General features: G+C 47.6%; 1 long non-coding RNA gene across 2 annotated transcripts in view; it reads left to right on the top strand.

Moving 5' to 3' along the window:
* Positions 1-18,416, top strand: part of LOC110257104 (uncharacterized) — a 375,873-nt gene that overhangs the window by 332,729 nt on the left and 24,728 nt on the right. Inside the window, exon 6 of one of the 2 annotated variants that reach the window (XR_014829737.1) lies at positions 8,832-10,048. The exons of the other annotated variant lie outside the window; for it this stretch is intronic. This is a non-coding gene — a long non-coding RNA (uncharacterized LOC110257104). Of the gene's footprint in view, positions 1-8,831; positions 10,049-18,416 lie in introns of those variants that run through there. 2 annotated transcript variants of the gene reach the window in all.

Raw genomic sequence — 18,416 nt, 5'->3', positions numbered from 1 at the left:
TCACAGATGTGGCTCGGATCCTGTGTTGCTGTGGCTGTGGCGTAGGCCGGGGACCACAGCTCCAATTCAACCCCTAGCCTGGGAATCTCCATATGCCACAGGTACGGCCCTAAAAAGACAAAAGACAAAAATAAATAAATAAATAAATGTAAGCAGAATATATACTTCAAATTCACTTCTAGTGGTTGCTTAGTTCTATATAGTCAAACTTTTCAGATTCCCCAGAATTACTGTTTGGTCTCCAAGTTTGGAGATAGGTCACCAAAGAGACTCCTGCAAAAATACTAGAGACTAAGGAAATCTAACAATATATCTAAAGTCTGAGGCACATTGACTGTTCACATTACTGAAGCCACCAAGGCAAACAGGGTTCAAAGAAATGTCAAGTTCTGCCGTCTCTTATTGTCAATAATCTCCAAGAAGACAGAACACTAACCTGGAAGGGCCCCTTTCAAAATTATCCAAAGGAGGTAAATTAAAGCAGAAAAAGCCTTTGAAATGACAGTTTACTCTCGAATAAAGAACTGAGCATGTGCCAAAGGCCTCTGGGAACCAAGGCACTTGCACGTGTCCTAATGAAACTGGTCCTCACCATCTCTGGTGGAAACGCTTCTTATGACCCGACCACAGACTAATATGGCAGGCTGGCCTGGGGGAGCCCAGGAAGGGTTTGTTTGCTGGGTTTTCTTCCTGTGGAAATACCCACAGCATAAAATTTACCATCTTAGCCATATTTAAGTGTACATTCAGCAGCACTAAGCACATTCACATCATTGTGCAGCCATACCCGCCACCATCCCCAGAACTTTGTCATCTTCCCAAACTGAAATTCTGTTCCCACTAAAAACAAACTTCCCTCCCGCTCCCCCAGCCCCTGGCAAACACCATGCTATTTTCTGTTTCTATGAATCCATAGCTCTAGGGGCCGCATATGACTGTTCATCCTTGGAGGACTGGCTTGTCTCACTCAGCATAACATCCCCGAGATGCATCCTTGATGTGGCAAGTATCAGAATTTCCTTCCTTCTGAGGCTGAGTAGTATTCCAATATATCCATGTGCTATGTTCACTTGTCCATTGATTATTTGTTGATGGGCACTAGTGTTGCATCCATGTTTTAGTTGTGAAAGTATCCAGGGTTTTTAAAAGAGCTGATGTTTGATCCATGTCTGTATAACAAGTAATCACAGTATGTGTAGGCCTGGAAACATGAAACCATGCATGTGCACATACATCCCAGAAACACATCTAATCAAACCCACCGTGTCCTTGGGATTCTACATGGGCCAAAGTCCAGTGAGGGTAAAGAGATGGTGATGGAGTAAAGCTTCAGCATTTAACCACTTTTCAGTTGACCTCACTCAGGCTCCTCTAGGAGAAGCCAGCAGGTGTGGAAAGGTGCAGATGAAAGAGCAGAGGTTTCTATCACCTAGTTGTGTGAACCCCCAGTGCACTGAGGGTTCAGGGTGAACATGAGCCTCTCACCTTAAGAATTAATGATCTGAATGAGACAAAAGTGTGTGTGTAAATCACGCCAGTTGTGATAATGGGACATAGGCTACAGTGAAGGCACATTCCCAAAGAAGAAAGGCTTCCTGGGGGAAGTACCATTTTTAAGCTGAATTCCAAAGGATGAGCAGGCATTGCCTAGAGGTCAAGAAAGGCAAATCTTATTTCACACAGACGTGGAATGCTCAGAGCTCTCCCCATAAAATAGAGCAAAGTCAATTTAAGAAACTTTCTGACTAACGCAGAAAATGCAGGGTGGAGAAAGACAGGTTTTGTGCGGAAGCAGGAGAAGGCTCCTGCAGGGTGTTATAAGCCATGGGGGTTAGGTCTGCCTCTGTCCTGGTGGGTGTTAAGCAAGAAGGATTATAATGAGATTTAAAATTTAGAAATATCATTCTGTCTACAGTAAAGAAAACCACTTAAGGTTTGCAGAACTGGGCTTGAGAATAGAGGTCAGGGCTGGAATAGAGGTCAGGGATGACGGGGCCAGACTGCAGTGGAGGGAAGAAATGGACATCAGGGAGCATTCCCAAGGATCAAGTGGTGGTGGTAGTATAGAAGAGTAAGGAGCTCCCATTCTGGCTCAGTGGTTAACGAATCTGACTAGGAACCATGAAGTTGGGGGTTTGATCCCTAGCCTTGCTCAGTGGGTTAGGGATCCAGCGTTGCTGTGAGCTATGGCATAGGTCACAGATGCAGCTCGGATCTGGCGTTGCTGTGGTTCAGGCGTGGGTCAGCAGCTGCAGCTCTGATTCAACCCCTAGCCTGGGAACCTTTATGTGCCGCAGGAGCGGCCCAAGAAATGGCAAAAAGACAAAAAAAAAAAAAAAAAAAAAAGAAGAAGAAGAAGAAGAAGAAGAAGAGTAAAGGTGAGGAGCTTTGAGCATTCTTTGGTTTTGGGTAGAGAAACTGGGCAATGATGTTGCTGTTCCTTGAGTAGTGAATACAGAAAGGCAGAAAGAATCAACCAGAAGAACAGAGTGTGGTTAAGTTAGCACCTGTGGGCTTTCCCATCATCATGTCCTGAATGCACTTAGATGGGCAAAGGTAGCTTTAGGGCTGGATTTACTAGGATTTAAAAATAAAATTCCATCCTCAAAAGTAAATATTTTCCATTTAGTCGTTCTGTTGTTGTTCTATGCCATTATGCCACTTTTCATTGTTCTAAGTTTTGTGTTTAAAAATATTTCTCATTGAATTAGGGGACAGCTCCTTTAATTGTCCCACCTCCATTTTAATAAGCAAACCACAAAAGTACAGTGTTTTTTTCCAGAGAGGATTTGAAGAGACTGGTCATGAAATATGCATTGTAGCTGAGGTTTCAAAGCAGTGCCCAATCTGTATGCAAAATTCCAGGCTAAAAATTGTAGCTGCCTAAATCAGATACAAAGTAATTCAGAAAAAAAAAAAAAAAAAAAAAAAACAGGACATTGCAACCTCAGAGATCTCTTCTAGGTGGCCTTCTGGGGCCGATCAATCAGTTTGGCTACAGCTTGGAGCTCTGGGTGGAAGATTCTGAGCATTCTTTTTACCAAATGTGAAAAAATACAGCCTCGTTTTTTAAGAGAGAAGGGAAGAAAAAGAACATACTGCTTTGAAATGCTCTTTGGCGAAGTTATAATTCAAAACCAGCCTCAATAGTTACACTTACTCTTTTGCTAGCATCGCTTGTAGCTCAGTCTTCCAATCCCCATATTTTGTACAAAAGTCATGAAAATGGCCATGACTTACCACAGACACTTATCACAATCGTGTCCCCATGGAGGATGTCTGGCTGGCTTTAAAACTAAACCCTACAGCAAATTACCTTGCTTTAAGGTTAATAATTACTAACTTTCTTAGCTTGAAAATAGAAAGGTCTTCTTGATGTCAGTAAAACTTGCATTGAGTTTCAGCAGTGTCAGTCACAGAATTTTCTTGGGTATTCCCTGTTGCAGGCATTCTCAACTTCAAGAAACTTAATAACGGTGTCTGGTGGGACGGCTCCACATCCAGCCAATTGAACCTGAATTTCTATGTGATGGGCCCAACAGTCACATGTTCAAGCTGCTTGTTTCTCAGATGCAGTGAGGTTGGAAAATCGCTCCTCCATGGAGTAACTTGGTAAATTAAAATTGAAGGCAGAGTCAACGTTTTGCTGAGAAATTTAAAGCAAAGGCATAAATAAAGTTGCAATAATATAGGAACATTTGACATTTATCCTCTTGTTTAAACCTTTCAGATGTTCTCTTTTTACTTCCTCTTGAAAGAGCTGGCCCAGGACCTTTACTGCCCCCTTGGCCTTCTGCTCCTGTCCGCACACCTGTTGGCACTGAGAGCTCCCCACCACCCCCGCCACCACCCACCTCTGCTCACACACTTGCACACACATGCGCCCCACACGCGCGCACCCCACACGCCCGTGTACACCCCATGGTACAATCCTTTATACTAAGCACCTAATAAACACATTTGGACTTAATAGAAACAAACTTTCTTCCCCAAGGCTGGGTTCTTAGGTTTACCTTCTAAGGAAGCAGATGCTTTCATCCTTCATAAGCAAAGGGAAGGTTGCACAGAGCCGTGGAGTCCTCAGGTCCTGGGGGATCAGGCTAAGCGACCCTCCATACCAGGGGTTAGTGCCCCACAGATCTGGCTGGGAGTCTGAATTCTCTTTAGGTATTGCTTAAGATAAAAACACAGATCCCATTGCAGCCTGAATCAGTCTCTGCTGTTGTGATCCTAACCCAGCATTTATTAAGATCCAGGCTTTGGGATCGTCCCTGAAGATAAAACATTGGACAATTATGAACAGACCTTGCTTGCCCTAAAGAACTTAGAGGTTAATGGGGGCAGAGGTATTTTCGTATAAATAAACAGGTCCATACATTCCTGTTTCCTGTGTACCTACAGGGCAGATTGGGGAGATGGGGAATTGGGTGGTCTTGGAAGGCTCCCTGGAGGAGGTGAGGTCTAAGTTAAATCCAACCTGGCCAGGAGGAGAAGGAGGAGAAGACTGGGGAAGAAAGGGTGGAATATTCCAAGATGTGGCAGTTAAGGACAGCAGTTTCCGTATTTCTGTCTTCAGACAGAAACAATTTAGGATGAACAGAGCACAGATTACTGAGGTTGCCTGGGAAGAGAGCAGAGGGTAAACAGGAAGTAGATGGGGGTCCCCAAGGGGCCAGGTCAACCAAGCCCTGTGATTTGAGGTTTATGCTGGTAACTATGTGAACCTATCTTTTAAGTCAAGAAAGGATGTGTTGAGATTGACTTTCAGAAATACTACTCTGGCTATGTGGAGAGGTTAAAATCTACGTGCCTACATGTAGGCAGAGAGGTTCCTCGGGAAAGGTTCCAAGTGCTTAATGCCAGAAAGGATGGGCTCTTAGAAGGCTTTGGAGTCAGATACCAAGCGGGCATGGAGCTGCGCAGTGACAGTGAACATCGAGGTGCGCACTGAGGACTTTGGGCGGGGGCGGGGGGGCAGCAGCACGCAGCTCAGGGGCAGGAGGAGAAAGAAACCCTCATAACCCTCATAAGGGGATCAAAGGTGACCCCAGAAAGGCAGATGGAAACAAGCTGTGATCAGTGTCCCAGAACCACAGTGTGCCTTTGGGCAATGCTATTACTGTGGGTGAGGGCAGTCAGCAAATCCCTGTGCAGAGATGACTTGTTTCAGCCACACATGTTTACCAATATGACAGACTTTTCAGCTCATGATTTTCCATTTTCAAATGAGGGCATCAGTCTCCATCAGTGGTTGTGGACTGAGCACCAGCTTCACCCCCTGCTCAGATGGTGCTGAGCTTTGCAGTTTCATCCCTGTGTAGACATATCAGGCTTTCCAGCTTCATCCCTGTGTAGACATATCAGGCTTTCCAGCTTCATCCCTGATTAGATGGCGCTGGGCTTTCCGGATGTTGAGACCTAGTCTCTCCTTCAGGGAAACTACACTGTTTGACTGCAAACTTCCAGGGGTGCCAGGGCCCCAAAGAACACATTCCACAAAGGGGAGGCTCCATATACTCAACAGTTAGACCAGCAACTGTGGGGCTGAAATGAGATGAAGGTGTCACACAGCTGGGAGGTGCTGGGGGTTGGGGGGAAGCTGAGGGGAGAAGCTCAGGGGCTTGGGGGCTGCCCCCAACCCCGGCACCCAGGGAGCGAGGCCTGTTCCTGCTGAGGTTGACATGACAGATTCCATCAGAACAAGTGGACACAAGGGCCATGATTCTCTAAATTACAGGTGGGCAGCCAGAACAGTAGCCCTCTCCCATGAGGAAATGTGGTCTCTCCTGCCGCTTGTTATTTTTACAAAGGTAAACTGAGGCACGGAAAACTTGGAAGAGTTTGAGCAAACGAGGATTCACCAAAACAACCGTGGATGGGGTGTTGGGGATGGGGGTGGGGCTGGACAAAGGTCTGTGTAGAGAAGACACAGAAGCAAAGCAAACCAGTTGTTGAGTGCTGAGTTGGCTCTAGACTAAGTGGATGCCTCTTTGGGAAAGTTTCATTGGCTTCTCTGCCCTGTGAACCCAGGAGAGGGCCCACGGGCAGTTCAGCAGGTGGCTTATTAAGTGGCAGTTTGCATCTGAAAGACATCACGCATTAGTGAGGCCTAGAAGCCTGGGGAGAGATATGGTCCTGCAAGTCACTGCATTAAAATTCCAGCTGAAACGTAAGTGAAAAATAATGGCCATGTTCCCAACAAATGGGTGACAAAGGAAGGGGAGGTCCTGACATCTCTGATACAGCAAACAGGCGTTTGTAAGAGACACCGGGGGTTGTTGACATACTTACAGATGAGGTGATCTGGGAAGCAGGGGCGGGCAGGAGAGAACTGATCACAGTCACAGAGCCCGAAATAATGCTGCGCTGGGCCAGGTGGGGAACTGCTGCCAAGCCGTCGGCAAGTCAGCACGAGAGGCAATAACTCAGGTTGAATGGCCTGACCTGAGAAAGCAAACACTGTTAGGACCCATTCATCGGTGATTTAAGTGCAGCACAGAGTTCTCATTAACATAATACCAGCAATAAACGCATGGGCATGAGAGGTCACCTCCAAACAGCAGAAAGAAACAGAAATCAACTCTGCCTGAAGCAACCCATGCCTGAGACGGGGGCCCAGGAGCTAACCCTCCAGGTTACATCCCAAGAAGTTCCTTCTCACCAGGTGGGGTTCAGGGCTATGGAGGACATAAGCTCTTTACTGCCCTGTGTTTTGAAGAGAGCATGGAGCCAGCAGTACCCACAGTGAGGGGGCCATACATGGGCTGAGCACAGGGGGGATGTCACCTTGCTGGCCCGCCACAATCCCTGCGAAGGTGAGGGCACCTGTTGATCCCCAGGCCCTGCCTTCTCAGATGCTGAGGTTCAGGAGCAGATGACAAGCCCATCGAGGTTTGTAAATAAAGGCAGCATCGACCTCTGGGCTCTCTCAGTGTAGAAATGGGGAAGGGGACGGGTATGGTATTTTCAACATGTAAAATGCAGGAGATAAGACCGCTTTTTCCTCTTCTCCAAAGTGCTCTGGCTCAGGGTTTTCAGGAGGAAGGTTTTGGGAAGGTGCTGGTGATCATCCACACCCACCAGGGTCTTTCTTGATGATTCTCTTTGGACAAAGAGAAGAAGCAGAACAGGTGACAGCAGACGAGCAGAGGAACAAGGTGCCACCTCTGAGGAGTCACTGGGGAGCTGCCCGTCCGTGGTCCTGGACCCTCTGTGGTTTTTCTGTCACTTCTGTGAAGGCTGTGCTGCATCCTTTAAGCTCTGTGCTCAGCCCAGCTTAAAGCAAGGGGTCCACACTGTACGAGGTGCTCAGATTTGCTCAGAGCTGTGTAGACTTGACTGTTTGGTCTGCCCCGTGGCACCCTGGCTGAGGACATGGATTTTGCATTTTAGTAGGATTGGTGCCTGAGCCCACTCTTCCAGAGTGTGAGAATAGCTGATAGGCAGTTGGACTCACTCTCCTTTTCCTGCCACACACATTCATAGTGCCTATTTATGTGCTGAAAACTATGCAAGAAAATCATCTAAAGGGAGCCTCTTACACTGCTGATGGGAATGTAAGTTGGTGCAGCCTCTATGGGGAAAAATATGGAGGTTCCTCAAAAACTAAGGATAGAGTTACCATATGATCCAGCAATCCCACTCCTGGGCATATACCTGGACAAAAACTATAATTCAAAAAAATACACGCACCCCAGTGTTCACAGCAGCGCTATTTACAATAGCCAAGACATGGAAACAACCTAAATGTCCGTTGACAGATGAATTATATTAAAAAGCTGTGGTACATATATACACAATGGAATACTACTCAGTCTTAAAAAAAAGAATGAAATCATGCCACTTTTAACAACATGGATGGAACTAGAGATTCATACTAACTGAAGTCGGTCAGAAAGAGAAAGACAAATACCATGTGATATCCATTATACGTGGAGTCTAAAATGTGGCAGAAATGAATGTGTCTACAAAACAGAATCAGACTCACAGACAGAGAACAGACTTGTGGTTGCCAAGGGAGAGGGGGTTGTGAGAGGGATGGACTGGGAGGTTGGGGTTAGCACACTAAGCTGTACCCACAGAGGTGTAAACAATGAGGTCCTATGGTGTAGCACACAGAACTGTATTCAACGTCCTAAGATAAACTATAATGGAAAGAGTTTTTTTAAAAAAAGAATGCATATAATAACTGAATCATCTTGCTGTATAGCAGAAATTATTACAACATTGTAAGTCACCTATACTTCAGTTTAAAAATGAAGAAAAAAATAAAATCCTCTGCTGTGAAGGCCCCTGTGCAGCCGAGCCCCCCAGGCAGCAGGCTGGCGGCTGACCAGGGGCTGGGGTGTGTCCATCTTCCCTGCTCTGACACTGAACACCAGGGCCTTGGGTGCTTGAGCCACTTTCACTGAAATTATCTTGTGATTTTAATTAATGCAAATATAACCTGTTTTGTTAACAAGAGAGAAACTGATTTCACAACAGAACTGGGCAGGAGCATTTGAAAAACCATCGCAGCAAGGGAACTGTAGAGAAACATCACGCTGCGTGGCCCCAGGCACAGGACGGGCCTCATTGACATTATTCAATGCAGGTGCTGATAAGAAGAACCTCATAAGGCACAGAGCAGATACTGAGCCAGCGCCGTGGTATGATTTTCTGAAGGATATCCATTATCTTTTGTTTTCCTGCAAACTTAGAATTGAGCTGAGGCAGTTTGGGTAGAAATGGTAATGACAGATCCTAAAGATGGAGCCTGATACGTGACATGAGTCACGGAATATGGCCAAAAAGATCATAAATCTGGGTTTTATTACTGAACTTCTGTTTAGAATCCCATGCAACTCCTGGGAGCCCTGACGGAGGATGCTGCCAAGTCACTGAAGATGCACCACGTCTCTGCAGCTGGAGTCTGGCCAGAGCCGTCCACACCCAGCTGGACAGGGCACAGCCCGTAATCTGGGCAGCAAGCCTGGCTTCCTCCTGGACACTTGCAAATCCCAATGCCTGAAACACCATCATGAACATCGTCAACATTGTGGCAGTAGGGTCCACAGCAAAGTCACTCTTTTAATTGTGAAGTGCTTTTCCTGTGAACAGGGGGGTGTGTGTGTCTGTGTGTGTCTATGTGTGTGCATCTGTGTGTGTGTGTCTCTGTGTACGTATGAATCCGTGGAAATCCTCCCTTTGTATCCAAAGTCACTGATAACCAACAGGGCTGCCATGCTTTGTCCCCACGGGAACACCGGCTATCACAGAAGGCACGCTCAGGCTGTGGGGGGGATGTGCCAGCAGGAGGGACTGGGGGCCTGGCTGCTGAGCTAACTGCTGTGCTGGCTGGTGTCACAAAAGGAGACAGGATGATGAGGAAGCTCAGACCAGCTCCACACCTTGGCCCACAGGAGAGAGAACTGACTGAATGAAGGCTGATTAATGGAAAAACACTTGGGGGCATTTTTCCCCACAGGATGTAGTTGAATCAAAAATACCTTTAAAACGACTGTTCTCTGAGTAGGTCTTGGGCTCTGTGTGAAGTGCTTTGGCCCATCTTCTTGTTCTGCATCCCCATGAAGACATCTTGAGGCAGACTTCAGCGGAACCATTTCACAGGGACCCCAGGAAGGTTCATTCCTGCTGTTTCACCTCAGACGTTAAGAAACACTATTTATTTGCCAACAGTAATATTGAAAGCAGAAAAGTATTTTTAAGGCGATAGGTAAATATTTCCTCGTGGTTAAAGGAGTCAGGAGTCCGACTGGCCTGGTATGGTGTTGGGAGCAGCTGCTCCTATGGGTGGCTTGGCACAGGGTTGGGGTGGGGTGTCTCTTGTCAGGATGACCGCTTACGGGGTGAAGGACACCCTTAGGAAAACTGTCACAGCACATTGTTTTGCATCCCTAATTTGACTGGAATTTTGCTGTCCAGCCTGTTGAATTTCAAAAGGAACACTAAGTGTCATGACCAATGCAAACCAGAGGAGTTAAACTATTTCACAAGGAAAATAAATATAGGGGGAGCTTTTAACCAAAATAACCTTTCAAAAAAAAAATGATTGCTCATCTGTAGTTTTCTTTATAATCAAAAAGTGAGTTTTTAAGGCTGTCCTTTCTTTCAGTGGCTAAACTAATATTCACATGTTTACAGAATGTGGGCTTGGAGCATTCAGGATAACTAATCTTGGAAAGTATACTTTTATTCTTCTGATTATTTGTACTCGAGAGACATGACTTATTTCAGGCACAGAAATCCTAGCCGATGTGGGAAGAGATGCTTGGGATAAGAGAGAGGCACCGCCCGGGCTTGGGTGCCACCGGAGCATGGGGACACAGCTGGTGACAAAGCCTCAGTTGCCAGTCAGCACCCCAGAGGCCCTTCCAGACGCAGACATGAGCCTTCCACCTGCGTCTGACTTGGAGCCACTCCTCTTGCTAAAAGCCCACTTGTCCTGAAGCCTCTCTTTCTTGTGTGTCACCCCAGCCACACTCTCAGATCTCCTGCCAGCTCCCCATGTCCGATCTGGACACACGTCTCTGCCAGGTGTGCTGGCCGGTGCCTTTGTCCCTCCCGCCCAAGCACACCGGGTCTGTGCCCAATGTGTCCAGTGTGCCCTGTCCTCACGGGAGGCCTCCAAAGGGCTGCCACTGCCAGTGAGCCTTACAGTGCTGATGCAGTGCCCACTGGTTTCCTGGCATCCCAGCTCCACTGTCTGGTAAGCGGCCCTTCACTGCACAACTTATTTTGGAACCAAGTACCTTGGCTCAGCGTAGTCTTTTCTCCTCCCAGAAGCCCCCATTAGGGCCTCACCCACGGGCTGTGAAACCCTCAGCACATCCCAGACTCCCATTAGCACCCTGATTACAGAACAATGGGCCCTTCTCTCAGCAGCCCAGAGATGATTCTTAAAACCCCACCAGATACTTGACCTTACAAATTCCTGCTGGAGATGGAAAGAGCCGGCGCTCAGGCCCACATCTGCCTGGAGGAGCTGAGGACTAGCTGAGCATGCAAACCGCATAGACATGGGGAGGATGAGGGTGTCTATGGAAGCAGAGTCTGGGATCTCACCTGCGGAAGAAAACGGCGTCTGATTCTTCATTCTGAGAAAGGGCAGCTGAGGTGAAAACGATGTGTCGGTCCAGAGCAAAAAAAAAAAAAAGCACGCATAATTAAAGGCTTAACTTTTGGACATTTCTTCATTACGTTTATATAAAATCTCCACAGCTTCATCAGAAATTTCCAGTTGAGTCCTCATAATAACCAAGAGCACCTGCCTCAGCAGACTCAGAGGTCAGTAGGGGTCAGAGGTCAGGGCAGCAGGGAGGGGGCCGGCACCCCGTCCGCTCCCCTCTCCTGGGCCGCTTCCTGGCCCTGCTCCGCCTCCCACATTGAAGGGCGCCAGGCAGAAGTCAGGCCTTTACTCCCGCAAGAGCTGACACATTCTGGCAGTTTCTTCTACCCTCTGTTCCTCAATCTCACCCTCTGTTAAATGGCCATAACCTACAGGGTGTTTTTTCAAACCAATAGGGCAGTGTAGGAAGGAGAGCTTTGAAATACCTATGAATTTAAGCCAACCAAGATATGACTTCAAGTAGGAAGTTCCCCACTGTATTCTTGAATCCCAGCTGCGAAAGAAGAGGCAGAAAAATGATTCAGCCGCAACATTTCCCTTCCATCTGGGGCTCTTTCAGAGTGTGATATAAAGCTTGATATTCAGGTCGTGTCTGCAGGGGCTTCTGGGCTGGCAATTTGGACTAATTTGAGAATCCATCAGAACTGTTATCAAAAAATTGATTTTCTTAAACTAAGAGAACTAGAATAGTTACTGCTTTTGAGAAAGAAAGAAGAAACTGACACTCATGAGCTTTGTCTCCGTGGCAAGGATAACAGTAAAAATTGGGAAAACGTGTGGGACTGGTAACACATCATCTGAGGTAAAATTCTAGTGCAGTGTGAGGCGTGAATCTGGAAAGTCAAGAGCGAGCTCATTGGGCGGGACCAGGACAGCATCGTCACCCCAGTGACCAGATGGGAGGACCACAGCTTCAGGCCACACACAGGACTGGGACAGGACTGGGAGGGGTACCTACAGGTGTGGGGTACAGGCTGGGGGATACCCAGAGGGCTGGTGTCCGTGAGTGAGTCTCTGGGACAGACCAGCGTGTGAGTCAATAACTGAGCAAGGAGCCCAGGCGATTGCTCAACAGAGAAACAGGAGTGCTGGCGTTTCTCACATACACACCCAGTGATGCCCAGACCCAGGCCGGGCCTGGGGAGAAACGCTGTGGTCTGGAAGCATTTTGTTGAACCTTCTGTAGTGAGAACTCAAGGCAGTGCCAGGGTCAGAATGTGCAGAGCGTGACTGAGGGCCATGGAGCCGAATGCTGAGACGCTAGTGAAGCCTTTTACAAAATGCTGCATTTTCAGAAATCTTGATGACAGAAAACAATGGTTTGTGGCAAATTAGGGGCGTTCGTGAGTCTGAGTTAAGATTCAGAAAAGGCAGATTCTGTGAAGACATTCTAAGGGGAGAGCCTTTGTCAATGTGTGATTATACACATATGCACATATATATGCAAAGAGCTGTGTGGATTACAGACTTGTATCTACATATGCTTTTAAGAGCTCTTCAGAAGGTTCAAATTAGAATTTGGGGAGTTCTCATCGATATTTTCAAAATTAAATACTTGCTTGGTGGGTTTATCTTAGTCTCTGAAAAAAAAATTAAGCCTGAACAAATCCAGCTTCAGGCATAGGAGAGGAGACTCTCAAATGGATGGAACTCGCCCACTTGTAAAGTCAGTTCTGTAAGTCGGTGCTTATTCAAACACCATAGAAATCAGCCTTTCTGCTGATAAATATGGATTGTGTGTCTCCTACTTGACTCGGATAGACTCCTAGTCATATCAAGATGATTTGTGGAGATAAGTTTTAAATGCTCTTCTGGGTATTAGAAGTATTGACTTAGAATTTATGGTAAGACAGAAATCAGCTTATAAAAAAATATATAAGAACTGTCATATCCAGGAATTAAATGAATCCACTGATAAATAAAAAGTTATTGACATCCACCTACTGGAAAAGAGACACTCAGGCCCTTTCTTATCAACACAGATACCAGAGAGGCTCTAACAAAAATGTTTTCTGTAGCCAAACGCTGTGCTTCAGGGAAAAGGGAAACAAACCTCATTTATACCTAATATTTCATGATTCACAATTAAGAAGCTTGCTAAATAATCTTTCCCCCATTTCTTTAAATACCTGAGTTGCGCTTTAAGATTGAAAGTATTGGAGTTCCCTTATGGCACAGTGGAAAGGAAGCCATGAGGATGTGGGTTCGATCCCTAGCCTCTCTCGGTGGATTAAGGATCCGGCTTTGCTGTGAGCTGTGGTGTAGGTCACAGACGCCGCTCAGATCCCCTGTTTATGTGGCTGTGTTGTAGGCTGGCAGCTGTAGCTCTGATTGGACCCCTAACCTGTGAACCTCTATATGCTGTGGGTACATCCCTAAAAGCATTAAAAAAAAAAAAAAAGATTGCAAGTATTTTAGCTCCTTCTTTATTTAGGATGCTCCGTGTATGGCCTAATTCTTGAGTACAGTTGTCAAACAATGCTTCCCGTAAAATGTCAATATCTATGTCTGGCTCAAAACAAAACTATGAACAGGGACAACTCCTGCCTGACATCCTGGTGCTGCCCTTTCTTTAACTGAGTTAACAGTCACACCCAAAACCCGAGTCTTCCCATACTGTCCCTCCTGCACACATGTGCACTTGGTCTCCTCGTCAGAGCTGGCCTGGCTTGTGTCCTACCAGTCCGGCACCCCCCTCCCTGCCTAGGTCATCCATGAGAGTGGCTGATTTCTAACTCACACAAGCGTTTCTCCTCCCGAGATGTGTGTGCACATCCTTTCATGGGCCTCTGGGTCATCCAAGTCATAGGGACCCTAAGAGAAGTCCCACAACCTTCAAGTCAAACTACGTAAGGCTCTGCCTACTCTAAACTTATTAGGAATGATTAAGAATTCAACTCAATTCTAATTCACTCCAGTGTCAGCCTTCTGAAATGTCATTTACTCGCAAAAAAAAAAAAACCCAAAAAAACAAACCAAAAAACCCCTACATTTCTAAGATCAAACAAGCTTTCCCTGGGGCTGCACATCCATGTATGTAAATGACAAATTCCTTTTGCCCTTGCAAATTGATCCATCAGAAATATTTATCATTCCAATCAATAACAAGCTTGTGCAGTAAATCAAAGTGCCACAATTTATATTCCTTGTCAAAAATGGGCTGCTCGAACCTGGTGCAAATGTAGAATGGTCTAGCCATTGTGTAAAAGAGCATGGAGGTGCCTCAGAAAACTTAAATTACCATATGATCCAACAGTTTCATTTCTGGGTGTGTATCCAGAAGAATTCAAAGAAGGATCTGGAAGACACATTGCAGCCTCATGCTCACAGCAACACTGTTCTCAACAGCTCGGAGGTGGGAGCAAGGTAGATGTCCATCAACAGATGAATGGGTAAAGAACACGTGGTCTAGCTACACAACAGAATAGTACGCAGCCTTAAAAAAGAAGGAAATCTTGTCACAGGGTACAACACGGATGAACCTTGCAGACATTATGCTGAGTGAGATAAACTGGTCACAAAAGGGAAAATGCTAGGGTCCCCACTGTTATGAAGCACCTGAAATAGTTGAGTTCGTAGAGACAGGAAGCGGATAGTGGACACCTGGGGCCGGGAGGGGATAAAAGAGGATTTGTGCTTAGTAGGGAAAGAGCGTCAGTGTTGCAGGATCAAAGAGTTTTAGAGATCTGTCTTGCAACAGCGGAAATGTACTTAATTAACAGTACTGAGCGGTGCACTTGAAAGTGGTTATGTTGGTAAATTGAATGTTATGTGCTTGTCACAATTTTTTTTTAAATGTGCTAGTTTAGATCTTATCCATAAAAGTAGCAACTCATATTTAGAGACTAACATCAGTATTTGAGGTCTGGTGAACTCAGGGTTAAAAAGCTGGAAATTGGGAAGAGCCAGCCATTTATCAGAGCCCCTTTTTAAAAGTAAGCTGCATAAGCTGTCATTCTTTACAGGACCTTTTTTTTATTCCCCTTAAGCATGGCCTTGAAATTGGGTGTGTGGAAGAATATATGAATATTGAATCAAGGATGCGTTGCTGGCATATTTTATGAAGATTCCCTACAATCTACCGCTAAAGCACCACCAGGAAAAAAAAAAATCACTTTTGTTCAGCCTGACATGAAATTCCACAGCAGAGCTTTCAGTCAAAATGGACATTGTTAGAAAATGTCATGATTCTAGTCCAACATCCCCTCCTGTTTCCAGAATTTCTACAAAGATACTGCTCTAGAAGTCACAATGCTGCCTGCCTTCCAGGTAGGATGAGCCGAGCTGTTTGTAAGTTAAAGTGATGGAAGATGAAGTCCCATTTAGACAGCACAACCACCTGGGCTGGGAGAATAGATATTACATTCTGTGAGCCCTTATGAGCACTAAATATTCATACAATGAGAGCACAGGAGCCTCCTCAGTTACTGTGGCCTCCAAATTTTTGAACAGAGAACAGTCAGAAGATCGGCTTTAGGATATGACTGATCATCCACTGCAAAGCGCAGGTGGAGCTTCTGTGGACCAGGGTGGGACAGCAAATAGCAGGAGATGGGGGTCCCTGCATCACCCAGACAGGCAGTGAGGGTGACGCCTGACCTGTAGTTAAATTATGGGAGAATCTTGTAAAAAGAATGTGGAATGGGAGGCCTGTCTTAGCCTGGGGGTCAGGAAGGACCCTGGGGTGTCGTTGAAGCTGAGATGAGCAGAAGCAAGTCCCACTGAGTCGGAGTCAGGGAGGGAAGGCACGGGCCTGGGCATCAGGTCCTTGAGGGTGACCTGAGAAGCTGAAGGCAGGGCTGGGAGAGACACAGCTGGGGAGGCTGCCAGGGCTCTGCAGGGGTTTCAGGTGTGTTAAGGGACCTGGATGTTTCCCAAGGGCAGTGAAAGTTAAGGAACAATTTTCACATAAAGCCATTATTAAACAACCATTTTCAAAGGGGCCCCTGCTTGTGGTGTGAAAACTCATGAGAGGGGCTGGGATCAAATGCAGTGACAGAGGTGAGCCCTGGAAGCACCCATGTGAGGGGAGCCCAGCTGGTGTGCAGGGACCATCCCTCAGCGAGAGCAGGCGGTACAGCCGCTGGGAAAACCTCCAATGCCCATGACCGTGGGGCTGGAGAGTGGGAACTTCAGCTCAGGGAGAAGCAAACCTGGACCCAGGTGACAAATACAAAAAGTGAGTGGGGTCAGCATGGATCTTTCTAAAAGTTCAGGCATCTGAGAAGAGAAGCCCGTCCAGAAGACACCTGCCACTTGGGATTCCTTTCATATCCAACACAAGGACCTCTGATGCTGAATGAAATACGGAGCATACGAATAGGATGGAAACACACACAGCCCACAGAGAATGTGGGGGTCTACCCTTGGGTGCCCTGTGGGGTTCCCCTGCCTCCTGCTCCTGGTTATACTGATCTTAGAACGCTGGTCCCTCTTCTTCCTCCACTTCCCACATCCACCCAAACCTTAGCTCCCAATGAGACCCACTCCAAGGGGCTCCCCTGACACCACCTCGGCCTCCTGCATCCCCGGACATCACACATCCTTCATGGTTCGTGAACCTGTCCAGGTTGTTTCCAGTGGCTCATGCACACATGCCTTTCCAAAGCAGGAGGAACTCCTGGGTGTCCCCCCTCCCTGGGGCTCCGTGTCTGTCCTCGCCCCTCCATCACTGTCCCAAGCCCAGAGCCAGGCACTTCTCAGCCCAGAATAAGTTCTTCCCAGGACACCCTTCTGTCCCCATGGAAAAGGGCGGGTCCCACGAGCTCAGTCAGCTTGGGCACCACCTCCCTGCATCCTGTATGGTCAGCATGATCAAGGGACGTAGGCTGGCAACCCAAGCCCGTTTCTCACCAGCCTTCAGGCTGTTGTTAAAATTCTGCTTCTGTTCCAAGGAAATGCCCCAGATAGGTTTCAGACAGACTGCTTCACTGTTGTCTGTTTTGCACAAGTGGCTACAAGCCAGGCTCTGCCAGCAGATTAAGGGACCCACCTTCTAAAGGACAAAGGCCTTCCCCACAACCAAGAGGGGTTACCGGACATGGGCTCCACATGGAGGCTGGCCAAGTGTGTCCCCTTACTTGCTGTGACGCCTGGCTCTGGCATTAACCTGGCCCTGTAGCCTACAGGGCCCGAATGCTTCAGTTGGAAGGAGCTGTGGTCTTGCCTCCAGGGGGATGCATCCAGCAGAGCAGTGCCTCTTGCTGGTAGCCTGGCCTCAGTTCCCTCTTTGTCAGAAAGAGTCACCATGGGAGAGGAGCCCCAGGCTGGGGTGGACATGTTCCCAAGATCGGGGATCCCATGGCCCCCTATCTCAAAGGATCAGGGAGGAGTCTTGGTCCAGAAGGTCAGTCTTCTGGGAGCAGCAGCAGGACAGCTGGCACTTTGTGGGGATGCCCTGCCGCTAATGGACAAGAGACAGAGGGGGCGGTTCCCTCGGCCCTTCAGCTTCTGCAGCAAGCACAGGCCCTCCGTCAAGCTGGGCAAAGGCCACTGTGCATGTCCCCAGGGGTGGGACTTTGTCACAGGTCCGCAGGCATCACAGACAGCCTTTCTGCACCGAGAAGGCACTGGCAATGGCAGCTCAGTCACAAGAGATACCACACACCTGTCACACCCAACTACTTCCCTCGAGTGGAAAGAACAAACGACAGATGGGTCCCTGTCTCCCCACAGCCACATCCACGAACAGACCACATGTGCTCTGCTACCTCCACTGGCCCTTCCCTGACCCCCTGCATCAACCAGGCTCCCCTCATGCCCCCCCTCCTCTCCCCCAGCCTCTGTGCCCTGACGCTGCCTCCCACCCACATGGCCAGGCTGAGAGCGGAGACTTGTGTGTGTGTACGCACTCGTGTGTGTGTGCACGTGCGCGTGCGTGCATGTGCACCTGTGTGTACCTGTGTGTGTATGTGTGCTGAATCATCAGTAAGCTGTCAGCTGCCCTGCTGGTCCACTGCCTGCACCATGAGCTGCCCAGGGCCAGGCTGGTGACTCTGTTTTTGCATCACCTTCAACGCCCAGCCGCTCGAACCCAGCCAGCATCTAGTGACTCTGCCTTGAGCAAAAGCAAAGAGCCCAAGTGTCCCGACAACACAGAAACTCCCACCGACCCCTGTGCCCAGATGCAGAGGACTCATCAACCTCCCTAAGCCCCCCACCCCCTGTCAAGAAGCACCATCGTTGCTTCCCTTTCACTTACAACACAACGGCTGCTCGGCTGCTAAGGATTTCCCAGCAAAAATCGGAACATCCAGGGGAAGCGAGAGATCTCCAGAGCTTGCTCCTC

Source organism: Sus scrofa, chromosome 15 (assembly GCF_054392235.1).
Source record: "Sus scrofa isolate SSC_HxYL_T2T_F1_AM1 chromosome 15, Sscrofa_HxYL_maternal_Yorkshire_Landrace_v2.0, whole genome shotgun sequence".
Classification (NCBI taxonomy): Eukaryota; Metazoa; Chordata; class Mammalia; order Artiodactyla; family Suidae; genus Sus; species Sus scrofa.
The sequence above is the reverse complement of the archived record's forward strand: the minus strand, read 5'-3'. Positions and strand labels throughout refer to the sequence as shown.